At 39.9% G+C, this 19,461-nt stretch overlaps 1 long non-coding RNA gene across 2 annotated transcripts; it reads right to left on the reverse strand.

Annotated features, from left to right (window-relative positions):
- Window positions 1-11,589: 11,589 nt before the first annotated feature.
- On the reverse strand, window positions 11,590-19,167 carry LOC121071501. Of its 2 annotated transcripts, none has more exons than XR_005820638.1 (3): window positions 19,103-19,167; window positions 18,298-18,414; window positions 11,590-13,141 (listed from the first exon to the last, which is right to left on the reverse strand). It is a non-coding gene; the product is annotated as an uncharacterized LOC121071501 (long non-coding RNA). The 2 variants fall into 2 exon arrangements; XR_005820637.1 differs by having other exon boundaries at window positions 19,042-19,143.
- Between the last annotated feature and the right edge of the window lie 294 nt (window positions 19,168-19,461).

Genomic DNA, 19,461 nt, shown 5'->3' on the forward strand with positions numbered 1-19,461 from the left:
TTTCCATCCTGTCCATTGCCCCATAAAGATAACACGCTGTTTCCCCTTTCTGTCATATTAATCAAGTGATTTGCTACAACATGATTGCCTGTGCTGCAGTGCAGTTTGGACCTACTGTTCAGCCTTCTCTTTTTCTATGATATTCATTCGAAGTTAGAAGATTTTTTTTTCCTTTGGCAATATACTGATTTACTTCTGAGCCATGTGGCACAATATGGGAGTCACATGGCTGGAGATCTGTCCTGGGGAATCTGGGCACTAGGTCCCAGACCTTCAAGCCAACAAAGTAATTTGCTAAACACAAATTGATGTTTAAATGAATGTAAATGTACAAAACCTGAAAAAAAAAAAAAAGTAAAAGGTGAACATTTCCAAATTAAGTATAGTATTATTTTCATCTCAGCTTTTCCAATAAAGGTTGAGACAGTTTCCGATGGAGCAGAACCTCTTACTCTTGCTTAGTTCCAATTTGGATACATCTATTCCTGGAAAAATAAATGAATAGAATATAGTTTTCTGGGTGCCTTTTCCCTGATTTAGTTTTAGAGCACTTAGAGCAAGCACAGGAGTGTGTCAATAGATGGCAACATGATAAAACAGCCTCTTGGTCAACTCGAACTGCCATATGTGTGATGGCCTATTTTGAATTTTGCACTGAGTCCCAGAACATCTCAGGTCTGTGGTAATGTTCAGCTTTCTTCACATTGCTGGTGTTATGTGTGGTTCACACTACAGCCCCAGATCGGTCCACATAACAGAAAATCTCTGTTGCGGAGTTAGAGCTCTGATCCCATCTGCATAACTTTGCTGCATCTATCTCCTTTGAATGAAAGTTTTTTGAGGTAACAAGTAGTAGTACAAGGGAAAGTACCAACAAGCTATACCCCAAGACAAAAAGGAAAAGTCTATGTGCCAAGCCTGTGTTTCCTGTGGTTTCTCAACAGGAGGGGAAAATAATCTCCCACAGACCACCCCAAATCATCAAAACAGTATGAACTGTACTTGCTATGCCAAGAACCAGGCATCAAAGCTCAAGTGCTTACATATTCTATTAAGTGGTTTAATATTAGAGCAGGAAGACCAGGAAAACTGCAACCTTTTGGTTCCCTGAGGTCTCCTAAAGAAGGCCATAAGGGACAAAACACTGTATTTTTTCTGTTCTTCTCTACAATATTAAACCACTTAATACAATATGTAAGCTCTTGAGCTTTGATGCCTGGTTCTTGGCATGCCAGAGGCTTTGTTACATGTTTTTACAGTAATTGAAAGAAATATCCATCTGTAGCAATTTCATTTTTTTAGCAAGCTGAACAGATTCTTGGGAGGTAGGAGCTGCAAACATATGAAACAGAATAAAATAGTTTCTATCAAGCTGAATTCTTTTAGTGTTGCTTTTGAGGAAACAATCACAGAGTGTTGTAGGGGAGTCCTGGAATCAGTGCTGGCATGTTCACAGTCTTGGGTCAAATAATGCTACATGCAGCCAACCCTGGGGATGCTTACAAACCTACCATGTCACACTAGCAGATAAGGCTGAGGTTATGCCACCAGACTCTACGTATAAGACAATAGCCCTTATTATCCAGCTATGGTTTTTTTTCCTGAGTGGTGATTTTTTTAACCAAATCTGATTCCCCTTGTAGAGGTCTTCCCATTTTCTTACCCTTCACTCTTCATAAGCTTTTGGGACAGTGATTTGCCTCCTGCTCTGTTTCCGTACATTGTGTTGCAACTGGATCCTGCTCTTGGTTGCATGGTATAGGTAATGCTACATTACAATCACACAGCAATATTTGGAGAATGGCTACTCAGAAATCAAATAAAAATGGCAAAGTGGCAAATGTTACAAGCAGAGGTGACCTGATGTCTTTGAGGAATAGGATAACAGTACAATGGAACCAAGAAAGAACCTACAGAAATTTGTAAAGCCAGAACCTTGTACATTTGGCAATGTGCTGAACAGGGAAAATTTCTTTGAAAAGTGGAGAATCAAGTTTCCACAGTGAGGTTTGTTATGGCCTTTGAGAGCTCAGAATTTTTACAGCTTCAGCAGATGGACTTCGCCCAGGTAATATGTTATTTTTTTGGAACGTAAGATGTGTGGTTAGCAGCACCCCCACCAACATCTTTCATTTCTGAAGCTGGCACTGTTGTGAGGGTTGGCAACCACTTGCCTACGATGCGTGCTCACAGCACTGTGACATCCCGATGCAGAAAATCTCACCAGTCTGGAGCACTCCACGAATACTAGTTCCAACCTAAAGGCACAAAACTCAAAAAAGTAAGGGCTGTGCACCATCTTACCTTTCTGTTGAAAAGCAGTATAGATTTATTTGCTACTGTTTGCCCTACTCTTTTCCCATCTGGAATGTGTAGCTGCAGAGAATTAGTGAGATTTCTCCTTTTCTGTCAGTAGAGCAAGCTTGGTTTTGCATTGAGCTGCACTCTCCAGGTAGTCGAGGACCTCGGAGCAAAGAAAGGTGCTGTAAGGCCACTTTATTTATGAAATACACGAGACTTGAGTTCCCGTTATGAACATCAAAAGCCTTTGACTTTACAGCTGTCTCCAGAGAGCAGAACCAGAGTAGGCAGAGACGATCCCAGGAATGAAATGTCAATTCAGAGCGTGTTGTTCTGCACAGCTCCTCATGCTTTATTTTTCATTGTTATATCAAAATGCTGGCATGTTTCACAGATCTGACATCCAGCCTACAATAGTCAATACTGCCAGAGAAATCGCGCTGTTGTTTATTCTTGCAGTGCAAAACAGGACCATGCCCACAACAACCAGAGCTTGAAGATGGGTGTATCTAGACTATTTCTTGACTAGACTAGACTTGACTAGACTATTTCTAGACTACAGCTTGCACCCCCACAAAGGCAAAAGATAAAAAAACTTTAATCTGAAAAAGCCATGTTTTTAATGTCCAACTTTTAGACATAAAGAAATCTAGACAGATTAAAGGCATTTATAAACCAAGATGCCTTTGCTATCTGTCTCTTTTTTGGAACAACTTTGTTTCCAGCCTTAGTTTCCATCAGTTCAACCTCTGCACAGACCCCTTTGGTCTCTTCTGATTGTTTCTTTTACTCACCATGAAGGTCTGGCTGCTGACTACGCACTGCCTCCTTGGCATTCTCATGGTCTGTTTGCAGGGCAGCTTCCTGGCTACTTGCTGTGACTATCCCTGCCTGCCTCTTGACCATACCTTTTTGTCCCCAAGACTCTGCCCTTGCACTGCCCTCTGGGGAAGGCACCTCTCCTCAAACACCTGAAGGTCCTGCCTGACCCAGTGCTTCTCTTCACAGAACATAACAGAAACGGAGAAGAAGCAAATTAATCATTTTGTGTCACAGGTGGCTTATAGCAAAGTGTCAGCACTGACTAAAAAAGATTTGAGAATAGCTGTAAATGTTCTGGCAAAAAAGAAAAAAAAAAAAGAAGAAAATTTTATCTTTGATAAAAAAAATGATGGAGGTCAATTAACTGCAGCTAAAAATGGAGATAGCTTAGAGATAAACACCAGCTGTTTTTTAAATCCTCTGAAGCAGTGTACGAGGTGAATTTCAGGTATTTAAAAGGACATATGCAATGTTCTTGGAAGATGCACTACCATCAAGAAATATTAGAGGAAGGAGGGTTGTTGCTGAGCAGGGTAAGTCATTATTAATGTTTGCAATAGACGCCCAGATAGCAGGCACCAGAAGAGTGCAATGGTTTGGCCTTAAAAAGCCTCTAGACACCAACCTTTTCACGTAGCGAAATGTAAAATGTCCAGTTTCTGTGTTTTGCATTAGTAGGGGGGAAGTGAATAGAGAAAGCTGACAGCTGCCAGATGGCACAAATAGCTCCACATTACCAAGTACATTTCTAGTCTAAGTTTATGACAGAAGATTTGCAGTTTTGCAGGAGCTCAGCCTTCAGAAGTTACACCTAGAATTTCCTATTGCAAGAACTGGGGTGATTGAACAAGGTTTCCTCTGGAATATTCCTTATCATTGGGGTTTCTGGCCATCAGCTGTAAATCAATCACTTGCTTTAGTGCATCCAGAATGCCATAATATTACTGTCTAGTCCTTTCTCACAGCTCCTCCATTCCTTCTCACAGCCCCCCTGCAGAAAGTGTTGGTGTTGCTCAGGATTTAAGGTCTGTCATTCCTTCACTTATTCTTTACACACTGGCCTGAATTCCTGATATCACCTACAGCAGCCCTGGTGAGTAGGATGCTGGTCTGCAGGTGCTGTGGAATAGAAATTAATAGGGTTTCAGGAAAGGACACGGGTTGTTTTTTGTTTCTACCTTGCTGTCAGTTTAGGTGCTTTCCACTCAGACAGATTCAGGAGACAAACAGGAATATTTAAGCCGAGACCTTAACAAACTACACATTTATATTCTTACTTTCCATTAGTCTTAAAAGAAGGATGAGAGAGTCAAGGCTGAAGACTTTGGTGACCATCTATGGGTGAAGAACCACTAGTGTAAAGGGGAAGGTAGCTTTTCCTCATACCTCTTCCTTTCTGGGAGTTTCTGCCTGTACTTCTAAATATGTAGTAAGCCAGAGGAAAAAAGTGTGTTCCTGTAAGACAGAACTTTTCCTGCAGAACAAGACGGTAGTAAATAGACCATATATACTGTTTGGTGGTAATGTGGAACCAGAAACTGCCCTTCATATGAAGGCAAACTGATATGAGGACTCTTGAAATAAAGTCTGTAGTCTGGAGACTTGCGCAAGATCCCCTTTTTGCTCTTACTAAGATTGTCCTGCTTGTTCACCAGATATGTACCAATGGAAAGAGGCTAAGCTCTGAGTCCGTTTTGAAGTTTCAGCAACACAGACATGGAAATCTGTTCCATGTCATCAGTATTAGGCACTGAATTTGTATGTCTGCAGTTACTGCCAAGAGTTCTTGTCCAAACTCTGTTGTGATTCTGATGTTCAATAAATGTCAGTGAAATCAGATAACCACCCATTCCCTAAATAATGTCTGTCTTCTCCCTCTGTCCAGAGAATGAACATATTGCTAAAGACTTTTAAATAGAATGAGAGATGGGGAGTGCTGAAACAGCCACTTTTTCTTCAAGTTCTTCTTATGAAGTTGTATATTATTATATATTATTTTTTGTTCATTTTGTTCATGTACGCTTTTTGAATACAACTCCCAGTATGTTCTTGCCCCTTTCTCCAAACACACCTGTCAAGCCTGAAGTTACAGCAGAAGAAAATTTCTAGCTTTTTAGAAGGCAAAACAAGTTATTCCGTGGGAACACCGCCAATCTGAGACTTTTTGCAAATGAAAAAAAGAACTAGAGAAATCACTTTGGATCGGTGACCCTTGTTTCCAGGTAGATTCAGTGTAACTGGTATGTGTGCATATATATACACACATGCTGCTATTATTTATAGAATGGTGCACAATCCATTAGAGACTGTCTTGTAAAAGAACAGACTTTAAAAACTGTGAAGATGCTTTTAGGAAGCATCCAGATGTTTGGATACTCAGCCAAATCTCTGGACTACAAGAGCAGGATAGAGATCTACAAAAAGCAGTTTGTGTTTTTAATTTTCTTCTGCAGTATCTTTTGCTCTTGGCACCAAAAGAAAACGTAGTGACCAAAGAAAACCAAAAACCAATTTGAGTTCAAAGAAAGGTTCAGTACAGTTTGTGGATGTCCAAACTGGCATCCTCTCCCTACAGGTGGTGAATGCAACTGGTGTCTTTCATGACCTTTTCTGCAACACCAGTAAAAAGGTTTGCAAGACCTGGTCCAAAAAGAATGAGGGTAATTGATATTCCACTCTCATCTGAATGAATGCAATGTCATTACTGACCTTCCTTTGTTTTTATCATTTTAAAAAATTTTCTCTGTTAGTAAAATAAATTTATTTTTGTATGTAATTATAAAGATTAATTGTAGCAGAAAGCAAATGCTAATGTAGAGCTTTAACCTATATCCTAAAGGAGCTGAAATGAGTGAGTTCTTGGACTAAAGAATGAGGCAGAACTGAGTTCTGACTGTGCAATGTTCACATGAACATGCAGACATGCAATAGTATTCCTACTTCACATGCATCAATTTACTATTCACAACCATGACATGTTTTCATATAGGCACTGTATCCAAGTTCACCTCCACTTTTTTTCTTCCCTAGTAGACCTCCCAGTCATCTGCAAAACTGTTAAGCAATGGAGAGTTCTTTTTCTTCAAGAGTGCTCTCTTCCACCAGTGTTTGCTACTTCCACACAATGAGGAATACACTTTCCTCCCAGCTTGCACAATTTAAGTCTTATCACGTAGGTAAAGGCAGTCTACTGGCAGTCAAAACTGATATGTCTTACGTTGCATTTTTCATGATACCAGTACCTGTGAACAGATTTCTTCACAGATTTTCAGATTTAATTACTACTGGCTTGGTTTACTTTAAATGATAAAGTTGTGAAAAAAGAAGGGAGGGGAATTTGAAAGCAAACACGAGAAAGAACTGTTTTTATTTTATTTTATTATTTATTTATTTATTTTTCCTGGTCTTTCTCTGGTTCACCCTGCTGCGGCTCAGTTGGACAGTTTTTAGAGTAGGATTTTCGTGAAAGCCCAGTGACTCAGGATCCCTAGTTATGCAGGTCTGTGTAAACCCACAGTACCAGGTGGCACGGGGGACTGCTGGTGCTGGCTACGCATGCTCTGGAAGCAGAACTAGCACAGCTCCATCATTGTGTTGCTGCCCTGACCTAAGCAAGGGAAGGAGTTCACAGCCTCAGAGGAAGTGCGGGGCAATCACAGCTATGCTGCTCTCACCATCCAGTAAAGTGCTTGCTCTATGCGTTTCTGAGCATGCAGGTTAACATTCAGCTTGATGCTACGGGGTGGATTTTTTTTTTTTTTTTTACTGTACTCTGAGTCTACAGAGCTCCAGCACTACGTAGGATTTAACACATACAGTGAGGCATTAGAACAAAGGGCCGTGCCCAGAAAAGTAATGAACGCATGGCTGTCATAACATGCCAGTTAAAGTAACCTCCCTGCCCCTATGAAACCTTCTCCTTCTTCAGCCTCCTCAGCACATATGCTTTACCAGCTCAAACTCACTCCTGCATTGGTAAATACATATCAGCTACCCTTTGACTGTTTTATGCTAACAGAGTCTATACTCCTGCTGGAAAACATAATGCCATTTCGTTTGGTTTGGTAAGTTTGAAGAGGGTTTACTCAGCTGCAAGCAATACTGCTGGTTGTTGCATACTGTATTTTACCATCTGACCACAGACACAAAACTAGTACACAAAGGGGAAAAACAGGAATTATACTTCTGAAATTTCAAATCTTCACTTTGGAACAAATATCTTTCAACAGTCAAGAAGTGCTGACTAAAGAAGCAGCTTAAAGGCAGTAGATCAAGAGTGATCAAGATGGATTTTTTTCCACAGAGGACAGACAGTAAGTAATTCCCTTACAACTGCATGGAGTGAACAAAGCCCATGAAAAATATGTCCCAAGGCTGAGGACCTAGTAATCTAGGGGTCTGTCTGCAGAAAATAGAGCCAGAGTTCTGGACCCCAGCAAAGCAGCAGTTCTTTAACTTTAAGGAAAATAATACTTACCTGTCACAGGAGCGCCAAAAGAGTGAGGTAACAGTCATTAATAGAAGAGCTTATTCCATAAGTATTTCAATGCTACTCATTAAAAAGAAACTTGGACCAGAATTTGGGATGAGAGTCAAAATCATTGCACACTAATGTGGGATTTACATAAGTCAGTCGCAAGTTTAGACCAGACATGAGTCTATTTGGTACAAATGAAAAAAAGTATTTACGTCTGTGTTTTTCACAGGAAAACACAATTCAAAGCATAAACCCATCATATCATCCAGCATTTGCACTGATATTGGTGATATATTCTTCTGAAATACTTGCACCAAAGGAAAACCTTCATCTCCCCACCATTGTCAAGTCTCAGTGACTTAGATGTTCTGGAGAGGACCTGGTATAATCAAATACAGTAAGCCTAACTTGCCATTAATGCTGTTTTAAAGAAAAGTTGGTACTCTCATTTTTTATATTTTAAACAGATCAGTTACACAAGTTACATATTTCAACATTAATGAAAGAGTGTAATTCACTGCTCCTCATGTTCCTTTGTATCAAAATGCTACACTACAAGTAGAAATTGATTCCCAGAGTACACTTGTTAAAAACAAACAAACACAACTCTGACCATTCTGGAAGAAGGAATGAACTGCAGGATTCTTATTCCAGCCGAACCTTTCAAGCTGCACCGATAGATCTGTGCCAAGGAAAAACAAGTTTGCCATATGTGTGATGCATGCTGCTTTGTTGAGGCACTAATCTTACAATCCCAGAAATCACAAAATATTCCCACTGAACTTTGAGAAAAATGCAGTCATGCCAAATGAGAATGCAACCCTAAGGCCCTCTATGCCTCCAGTTTCAGTTCTAATTTCAGACTAGGATCTTTATCCTGAAATCTTTACTTAGACACACACACACACAAAATAAATAAATAAATAAATAAAACTGAATCACACTGCAAGTGTACTTTCTTCCCACTTGCCTTTTTCATGAGGAAGGATTTCAGACAGGCTTTGAATAAACATTAACATCTTCAGTCTAACAGTACTAAAATGCCCATCTCTGCCACCAGAAGGAATTCAGAGCAAGAACCCCAGGTCCATCACACTCCAAACATAGAGACTTATACACTTCTGCAGGATAACAGATCACCGTGGCCAGCTGCATCCTGTAATGGTGTGCAACTGTCAGCTCACAGCAAACTCAAAGCATTGTGAGTTCACTGAGACTCAAAGACAAAACAAGTCAAATTACTTTTTTTATTTGTGTCAGGATGGGCAGCTTCATACAGTCTGTAACCAGGGCCAGTTAAGGCGCAGTAACTTGTTATCTATGAGAGAATAAATTTTAGCCAGAAGCTCTGAGGCTTTGGGAGGGTTGATCTCTGGCCCGCAGGAAGTGTACTACTTTTAAAAGGCTTGACTTTTATCTGGATCAGTTGTTTCCAATAAATCTGGCATTTTCTCCCATCACACTTGCTTTAACTGTTGCATTAATATCTAGAAATTCATGGCACCCCAATAAAACTCATGTTAAAAGGTCATGAAGTTTGTCTGAGCAACCTTCAGAATAGTACTGCTAAGCTTCAACATGACTGTCAGATTATTACTTTTAAAATAAAAAGCAGAAGAGATGATCTATTCTCATCCTTGGAAACCAAGTTGTTTTTTTGCTGAGACTTAAAACAACATTAGCCTGAGCCAGACACTGAGCATGGGAAACCTGAGCGTAGATGATTTGCATCAGGCATTGCTATTGCAACCCCAGCACGGGCTCCTAGAAAGAGGATTGTCAGACAAGTTTAAGTACAGTATAATTGCAACCCAGGCAATATAAATAATAGTGAATAAGGCTTTCTGGATATATGGACAGGAATACTGCCTTTTTTTTTTTTATTATTTTTGTTGTACTGAATTTATGTTATTAATGGCTTGAGCGCTCAAACCCCAGAGTTTCCACTTATCCCACAGCTGAAATAATCCTTCCCTGAAGATGAAGACAGACATGCACATAATAATCACTACCTGAGCTTTCACAAGTACCTGTGTGAGGAACAACTATTACCACTCTATTTGCAGTTTCTATACACCACATGACAAGTGCACCATCTAGTCACAGCATTGCTCACTGCCATAGCCATGGCCTGCTAAAACACATTACAAATATTCTAGCACATACTATCCATGTTTCAAGCTGATCTTTTATACCTAGACAAAATGTGGAGATCTGGAGGCAACGAGAGACAGGTCTTGCACACAATCTGCTGGGTTCACTGGAGCTTTATGGCAAATGTGGTTCTGTAGAGGAAACACGAATGTTGGTTGGGCAGAGCTTTCTGGGCAGCCTTAGCTGGAACTTTTTCTGTGGAAACTAGCTCAGTTGCAAACTCAGCACTGCCCACAAGAGACAGAACATATGTAAGTGTTTATTACATGACTCCATCTGAAGACCTAGTTAGGCTGATAGTTTAAAGCTCCAACATTTGTACCACAGGATTTAATAACATTTTGTCCTTTTCTATATCAAGTTCTTCCAAAGACTGGAGGGAAAAATGAACAGCAAGGAATCCTTTTAAGCTAAAATTGCTTTTTTGAAAGAATTACATCACAGTCCTATTCAGTGGACCAACGCTTTGTTTGCTTAACTATAGGCATCATCATGCTACAGACTGCCAACCAACACCCCAAGCACTTAGGTGCATCTTTGCTGAACTAACATGAACTTCCATCAACCCCATTTCAACCTCTTCACTTCTTACCTCTCTTTAAAGTGTGAGATGAACTGTAGACACTCACCAGCAATGGGATAGACAATTTCCCCTCATCTCATTGTGGTCACACATACCCTACTACATGTAAGCAATTGGATAGAGTATCACAGATCTAAGCTGCACATATTGGGGGGGGGGGGGGGGGGGCGGGGAGCAGAAGAGAAGAAAAAAGCCTGAATTCTCTGCTTCTTCTAGCTATGCCACCTACTTAGATTTCCTCCTCCGCCTCAGGCTAGTCGCGCCTGCTAGAGTGACAAGGCCGTTGAGGTCTATTGTTTCCAGGTTAACTGGGTGGCCTTCATTCCTCTACTGTCCTGGGGCACTGTGGAGACTGTCCCGCCACAGTGTTTTACTTCACGTCCTCAAAGCGAATGCTTGGACTCACCATTCCATTGTCTCTTTAAACTAGGCTATTTCTCCTTTTTCTTCTCCCTTTTTGTGTTTCTGCAAAATAGGACATATGAAGTCCTTTCGTAAAGTTGTTACTTGATTACGGCTGAGTTGATCTGGGGCATGTTCTTCCCTTCCCAAGTGCTCTATCACTGCTCTATTTGCTTGCTGATTGATTAAGCTCTATTGATGCTTAATATACATGGGCATGTTACTAGTTTCAGTGACAGATGGATTTGAGACACTAGTATGTATAGCACAAAACAAGCCCCCTTACTCCTAATATAATACTGCTGCAAATGGTATCAGTAGATGTGATGACCCTGGATCTCCCTCCTTAGAAACTAGAGGGAGCTACTGGAAAGCCATGCATGTCACATTTCTTAATGTTGGAACTTGGCCAATAGAGCTAACCATCTCTAACCTTTCTTGTTGGCTTCTCTGGAGAAAAAAGAAAGACTCAGAACGAGGAGATAACCTCAAATTTTCACACCCTTTTCCACTGATAGACACCTGTGTGTGTGTGTATGTGTGTGTGTGTGTGTGTGTGTGTGAAGGTCATGACTTAGGATAGAAAAAAATGAAAATGTCTAGCCAAGATCAATGTAGAAGCTGGGTAGGAATGAACAAAATATCAAAAAGACAAAGTATTCTGCTACTGATATTCAAAAAGAAGAAAACAGCCCTGGCTAATGGTTATTTAAAGTGTTGGTCATTGAAAGTGTTGGACAACCCAAGGGGAGAGCATGAAGTGTGGGTACTCCTTCCTCTTCAGACGAGTGTTCACAGGGCCTGCAGACACCTGTGGAGAGCAAAACTGATCAGGCTACAGCTTCTCCCTCGTAGGTCCCTCAACTTCTCACATGTTCTGTACTAAAGCACAAATTAAGGTCTTCTCTGACAAGCTCATTTCATGAATAGTATAGCAACTCTGCAGTCGTCTAAAGAGAAACTCTGCCAGACAGGGCTCAACACCAGACTTGGTCCCCTTATGGGTCTCTCTCACCACTAAGTCCACAGGCAATTCCTTACGCTTTCATCTCTGGCTTTCAGGCAATCTTTGTTCCTCCTCAGCAAGGAGTCACCACTAATTCTTTCTCAGAGTCAAAACCACAGGGATTGCTCCAACACTCCCTGCAAACAGACTGCCTCTTATATCTCTCAGCAATCCAGGCTCCCAGCCATTAGATCAGTCAGATCTCCTCAGTCCTCCAAATCCCATTATTTAGGAAGAAAACCAGGCACAGGTGAGAGTTGAGACTCAAATCCCTTAAAAGCTTGCACTTGCCCCATGATAAGATGCAGGACGCTTAAAACAATTCCAGTAATTTAAACACTGGAAGGTAGAATGGAATAAGTCCAAAGAACTCCACATTTATCCAGCCTGCCAAAATATTAACCATTCCTTGCTGGAAATATTTGAGAAGTACAACTCTCAGAAAGTTGTGAGATGTCTGCTACTGATCTGGAAGACTGGGTGAAATTCTGCCTTGAATTTGTTACAAAAAAAAAAAAAAAAAAAGGTTGTTTAAAATTAAAATGTGTTTTCCCCCTTCTAGTTTGAACACCTTTCAACATTAGTAAGGCAGAGGCAGACAAATCAAAATTTTACCACATGGCATGGGTAGTATGGGAATGAAAATGACATTACAAAGTTTCTGTGCATGTCCTTTTGGGTTGAAAAAAAGCGCAAACAAACTAGTAAAATGTGAGAGGCTAGGACTGTACACTGTACAAAAAGCTTTTCATATACCTGAATTAGTATAAAATATTTTGTTTTTCTTTCATCGTTTATCTCATCTCAGTGTCCATACATTTAGGCTATCTTCACTCATGCAGTTTTGATTTAAAAGTGCATACTGTTTGTGTTCAGTCTATCAAAATCCATGCGCATTTTAGAAGAATGTGTGAATTTTACATACTACAGGAAGGGCACCAAAACCCAGCATTACATACAAAAATGTAGATATGTATATGTTCATAGATGACAGGTGAAGATTGAGACCGGATATTCTTATTGACAGAGCCTTTCCAGAAGTACCATTATCCCTATAGCTTTGTAGATGTCAGGTCTCTACTCTCCAATTCAGTTCCAATGGAGACCAGTAATCCTGCTGGGATAACACTGCTGGCTCCCGCTACAAATGCAGATGTGGTTTTGGCTTTGCTACAGCTACCAGGTCATGAGCAGTAGTTACCTGCAAGAGAAGAACCATGGGCAGGTTTTCCTTTTCTGCCCTTTTCCCATCACCAGTCACTGGAGTTGGGTTATGAACTTCCTGATGCAAAATGCAGAGACATTCTTGAAGAGCTTTGGGTGGATCTGTGTTCAAATGCTGCCATCAAGTGGATATACATAGTAGGAGGTGACAACTAATAGCGAGGATATTGTTCTGAAAGAGGAAGGTAGATACAGAGATCAAGATTAAATCAGTTTGTTGTTGTTTTTGCAAGTTTAATGAGGCAAATTATTATAAAAACTTTTTTGGTCTAACCAAAACTTCTGTTTAAGGCTGGTTTAATCCGTCTTTTTTGTATTATACCACTTTCATATTCCAGCTTCTTTGAATCTCAGACTTGCCTGTGATAGACCACAAACATGAGTGTTGCCCTGTGCCTGCAAAATTTGTCTGGCTTGCTAAGGATAAGGACTAGAAATTGCATTGTATTCCCATGAATTTGTTGGAAATCCTGACTCAGATGTGAGATTTAGAAAATGGGTAAGGCTGCAGGAAAAAGTCTTTCTTTTTGAGATTTAGAGATAGTGACCAAAATTGATTAATATTTTTCTTCAAGTCCCAGAGCAACAGTTCAGTTTGTATTTGAAAGTGAAATACTCCTCTCTATATAGTCTTGTTTTTCCTCTTGCAAAGCTTTTAAACAACCATATCCTCATTTTCTACAAGAAATTTAGGAAAAAAATTCAAAATATTTCTTGATGTTATAAGAGTAAAATCCAATATACAGTACGGATTCTGGGCTTGGTCTCAATTATGGCTACAGACATGCAGCAAAGCTGGATTGTCTTCATGAGCCTCAAGTGTTGGCTCCAATCTGGGTTGAGCAACCACAAAAGTCTTCTCTCAAGACTCCTCTTCTTTCACCTAAGCCAGGCAGAACTGGATATTTTCCTAGGCTGTGTGACATTCAGGAATGCAAGATTTGTCCATGGCTCATTCACAAGAAATGTGTAGCAAATGAGATGTGTTTTGGAAAATCAACAGTGCATGCATAGTACGTGTGCAATAATTTAGTGTGCTCTGGATGCATATACACATAGTTCTGCCAGGAAAGCCCTAGGGGGGAGAGAGGCGGGGGAGGAACCCTATATCTGCCGCAAATTGTTTTGCCCTTAAGGCTGCAATGGTAAATAAATTTTGCCAAGGCACAGAGAAATTTAAGAACTTGGAGAGGGAAGGAGGGAAGGACATAATTATGAAAACTATCTTATTCAAGCAGTGCAATATGAATCACTGTCTTCCATGATGGTTTGTATACATTCCTAAAGCGAGGTCATTAACACTTCTTCACCTTCAAAATCTGAAGATCTGAATACCATGGTCCATCTGGATCTAAATATTTATTTGAAAACAGAGCTCAGATTATCAGCCAAGAAAAGACCAACTGTGCTGTTGTGGAGATATCATCAGCAAATGGTTTAGTACTTGCAAATAGAATACTTATTAATCAAAAGCAATGCATACGTTATTGGTTCATGAACACATATCAAGAACAGCAGTAAAAAGACAAGCCACGTATGTATTATCTGTCAGACAACCTGGTCCAGAGTTTAGTGGTTGCTACTTCATAAATTCTACTTATACAGCAGCAAGATTTCTCCCACTCCATGGCCACAAAAAAAAAAAAAAAAAAAAATAAAGAGAGAGAGAGAGAGAGAGAGAAACCAACCAACCAACAGACCACAAAACAAACAAAAAACAAACAAACAAACGCTCCCGCCCTGGCTCTAAAAGCCTTATCTTTGTGGAGCATCTATGGGTCTTTTTTGTTAATTTATTAGGAACAAAGGCTAAGATTGTTTAAAAGGAGATGGACAAAATAAAAATACTTTTTACTGTATTCAGCTATAGGCTGGGGAGAAGAGGAAGCCACTGTCCTTAACTGATGAGTGCAAACTCTCCCATCCTGTCCCTCAGCCTAGTTTTCCTTATTTATTTATTTATAGGCAATAAGGCAGAAGTGGGGTCTGAGGCTCATAGACATTACTTGACTAAGGCAGAGCATTAAGAAATCACAAGGGTGAGACACAGCAATATAGGTTGGTGTCTCTGGCAACAGGCTTCATAGATACATTGTTCTCTGTCTCATTAATGACAAATATGTAGAATAAACATAACATTGAAGTGATATCAGTGCTCTTTGTCTCTATATCAGTGTTTCTGAGGAAAGTTTATTTTAAAATTCTTTCTTTAGAGACGTGCAGGCTATTGCTGAAAGTACTGTAGCTTTCTTAAACTTAAATCTCCCCTATCACTCCAGTTCTCTGTCACCTTCGTGTGAGTAGGCTTTGGAGCTATTCACAACATGCATGTGACAGATTGCCATACATATGTTTATCTTCTCCGTTCCAGAAAAGAATTAAAGACGGCTATTATTTTTTCCTGCCTTTCATGTTTTAGATAAGACTTTTCTACTTCAGAGAATATAGCAGGACAAGAGTAGCCTCTTTTACTGCTTCACTACCAATGATAAAAAGGATGCCAGGAGCTGAAATCTGTTTTTAACATGGTGAACTACTGACCTCTTCAAAGAGGATCTCCTATCTATAAATGAGGATATATACTGTGCTGGGGGAGCTGCCAACTAGGTTACCATGGCCAAACATCATGTGGCAGTTCATAAATATGAATTATTATAATTTCCTGCATCCTGTATTTAAACGCAATTCTAGTTACCTGAAGCCTTGCTGTAGCCTTAAGCAGAGTGAGCTGTTAAGGGGCTGATGTAGCCTCTGTTGACAGGGAGTGGAAAGGTGCACAGCTGCATGGGTGACAACCATGGCAAAGCTGCTCACAGCAAGGGTGACATGAGAACCCCATTAACCCCTAAGGTAAAGCTAAACCCAGGCTGAATGGGCTAAATGAGGAAATAAGGTATTCCCTTCACAGTTTGAGTTATTCTCACAATGCATTGGCATAACTTCATACAAATATGCACAAATCTGCCCTGCTTAGATCCTGTCCCCTCGGGTACCTCTGCCCAGGAGCCCACTGCAGCCTGAGCCATCTTTTTCCTTGGACTCTGGCATGTTTCCCCAGCACGTAACTGTGCCTTGGTAGTTGTTTACTGAAATGGGCACTAGCTTCACTCTCTTCCACAACAAGTTTGGCTCTGTGAGCTTTCTAGGTTCATGGGTCAACTCCGGAGCAAGCAGACACACAAGACTGGATTTTACATGTGTACTAGGGGTTTAAGCTCCCGTTATAGGCATGGTACACAGAGCTGACACAGAGTATACAGAATTGCTTGGCTCACTGAGCCCTTAGGTGTATAGAGACATTCAATAAACTGTTGTGCATTAAGGCATCCAGACCAGTCTGACAGATATGACAAGTCTTTCTGCTGGGTGCATTGCCCAGTTAGGTCAGGTGTCTAGCCTGAAAATGCTTCAAATAACACTAGATACCTATAGATGTGCAAGTATGGGCTACTGGGTACCTATACACTGAATCACAAATTACTCTCTGTTCGGCAGAATAGTTCTCCAGCCTGCAACAGACACCAGTTACTAGCTCTCTATGGACTGTAATGGGAGCCTAGGTATTTAGCTGGCAAACTCCAAAATTTAGGTTTCTTAATGTGAAAGCCACCCTTAGACTTAAGGGAGAGAAACATATTTTTGAAGCACAGTAATTTCCATCACTATTTTTGCACTAATGAAGTTTTCACTTCACACCATTAAGTTTTCTCTTTTTACTGAATTCTGGTAAGTAATATACAGGGCAGAATTAATCACAGATGTTAAATTGCTAGATGAAGAAAGTTTAAAGGTAAGCATATCAGTGAATTGACATGAAAACGAGAAAATATTCCACAGTCAAATAGCTTCAGTAAGAACATACCACCAGAGCTGGTATTTGCTCAGATGTAATTTGCAATTATGAATATTTGCAATACAGTTCAGTTTTGGTACATCAGAACTTCTAATTACAGTTATTAAGTATTATGGTATCTTTTTGTTTTAGTAATTCATTTGTACCTGAAGTACTTTCTTGTACAGTGTGTTTTCAGTGAGAATGTTGTCAACTCCATCAAGCGTACCTGTACTTTTGCTAAACTTAGTAGCTAATGCTATTCATTAACTGATGAGTTCAGAGGATCTCAACTGGTGTTGGAGAGCTATCTAGCTACTCCACAAGAAATGACTGGGCAGAGTTTCCAAAGGATGGCACATATGTGACCAAGTCAGCACCTCTGCAAGAATAGTTACGTTTGCACTATTATTGCCTCTACACTTTCTTTCCCCATGTAGAATAGTAGGAAAAATTAACAAACAAAATGCTACATTTACTTTTGCTTTGCTTTGTCTTTCCCTCATTTGCTTTCAAAGAAATAGCTCAAGATTTAAGAATAAGTGTAAAAACAATATTGACTTATGACTGAGTTAAGGACTTGCTACACTTAAACCAAATTTCCTGATTCAATTTCAGTTGTTGATAATCTTCAGGTATCACAGATCTACCAAAATATTTTCATATTCCATTTTTTTATCGTAGATAACTAAAGACTAGTCTGCTCTTTGCCTTTGCTCTTAGTCTAACACCCTAGTGGATCCTGAACAAAGCATGTCAGTCTGCTGAACAACAAAAACATGAATATTGCAATGCAAACTGTGAAATGCTTTGAACACTTTCTTTACCTTCTCCCAGAGAGCTTGCCATTTGGAGTGAAGAGAACTTTAAATAATTTTTAACAAAACTTGAATGGACTAAACAAACGACAAACAAATGAAAAAACACAACACAACAACACTTCTGAGTGCCTTAACAGATGGCTCTGGCATCAGAAATAACGGGAAAAGACAGTAGAGTGACAAACTGTAGGTGCACTGCAGGACAGAGAAGACAGACAAAAAATATGCTTCAATTACTCAACAGAAGTTTAAGGGTGGAAAGGACAGATATACTTCAGCCACACTTCTGCTACTGCCTCATTAGACCGGGCAGCTGGGTTCCTTTCAAGAGGCGCATAAAACTGAGAGTTTTGCTATTTTGACATGAGTCTGGAATTTGATCGCTTATTCCTAGTGGATATCTAGTGTTTTGACTGGTTTTGAATCAAAGCTGTGAGGTTCGAGTTACCCAGTGGAGTTATTCCACTTTTTACCCAGCGGAGTTATTCCACTTTTCTGATTATATCCAAATTTATACTAAAATAGTTCTATCACAGAGTAGATCACAAGAAAACAAACAAACAAAACAAACAAACAATAAAACCCTGAAATACATGTTTAAAATATATTTCTTTAAAAGAAATATGTAAATTCTACTAGCTCAAGTTCTATGGCTTCAACTTCGATCCTGCATACCTGGTTTCACTTTCATCTGGATTTCTAAGTCATCTTTGCTACCATTGGTTGAAAAGTTCCTGGTTTTGATGAACATTCATCTTCTCAACAATAGTTTTGAGAGGGACCATCTGTTTACTTAAAAATTTTTCATCTTGTTATTTATAAGCCAGCACTTTCCAAAAAAGCATGTCAATATCATTTTCCCTGCTAGCTTTCTTCTTTGCACAACATCGTAAAGATATGATACAAGCAAATATTATCAGCAATGATGCAAACTTGCTCTATTACTCATAACAATTAAGGGATGTGTCAACAAAAAAATATGCCATGGTAATGTCCTGTACTATGTACTTCAATAGTGCATTTATTTATTTAAAAAAAAAAAAAAAGGGGGAGAGAGAGAGAGAAAGAGAGAGAGAGAAAAGAGGGAGGAAAAAAAAAAAAAGGCAAGCTGTTTGAGCAGCTATTAATGGATTTGCGAATATCTTTCTTACCAGACAGCTTAGAAGCTTCTAAGAAGCTTCTTATCTGGGGTGGCTGAGGAAGTAAATTATTTCTTAAGGGCACCTACAGACATATTAAGGTATCACTATTCAAAGTGATTTTTTATTTTTAAAGGTCTAAACAGTGCAGTCCCACTGGTGCTAAACACATGGACAGAACTGGTCCTTGTAATCTATTGACAGTCCCAGACACAACAAAAGGAGACATGAGAGGAGCAAAGGTCCAAGATCCATTCAGGGGATAGGTCTGAAAGCAAACCTGGAGACAATCTGCAACACAAGCACAAGGGGTCCATCCCACAGATGGGCTGGCTACCTACAGAACAGGTCTGAGGTTCATCCAGGAACAGTGATAGAGGTGGAGACCCCCACTCCTGCAACAAAGCTCAAACCAGGACCAATAACCCTGGGCTGAGCTGAAAAAGGACCATATGCAGGGAGTGGGTGGAGGCCCCAGGTGGGAGTGGTCAGGGATGTTAAGACCTATTAGTGCCCTCAGGCCCATGAAAATGTTGTGTCTTTTGCCTGTTCCCAGGGATGCTTTTCATTCTTGAAAATCATGTCCACTCCATGAAATATGATAGAGAAAAAGCAAAAATGAAGAATTTAAAGCAACATCCTCTTTCAGATGACATCTATCTTTTCATTTCTCCTCACAACACCAGCATGAAAGATACTT

This window comes from Cygnus olor, chromosome 5 (genome assembly GCF_009769625.2).
Source record: "Cygnus olor isolate bCygOlo1 chromosome 5, bCygOlo1.pri.v2, whole genome shotgun sequence".
Classification (NCBI taxonomy): domain Eukaryota; kingdom Metazoa; phylum Chordata; class Aves; order Anseriformes; family Anatidae; genus Cygnus; species Cygnus olor.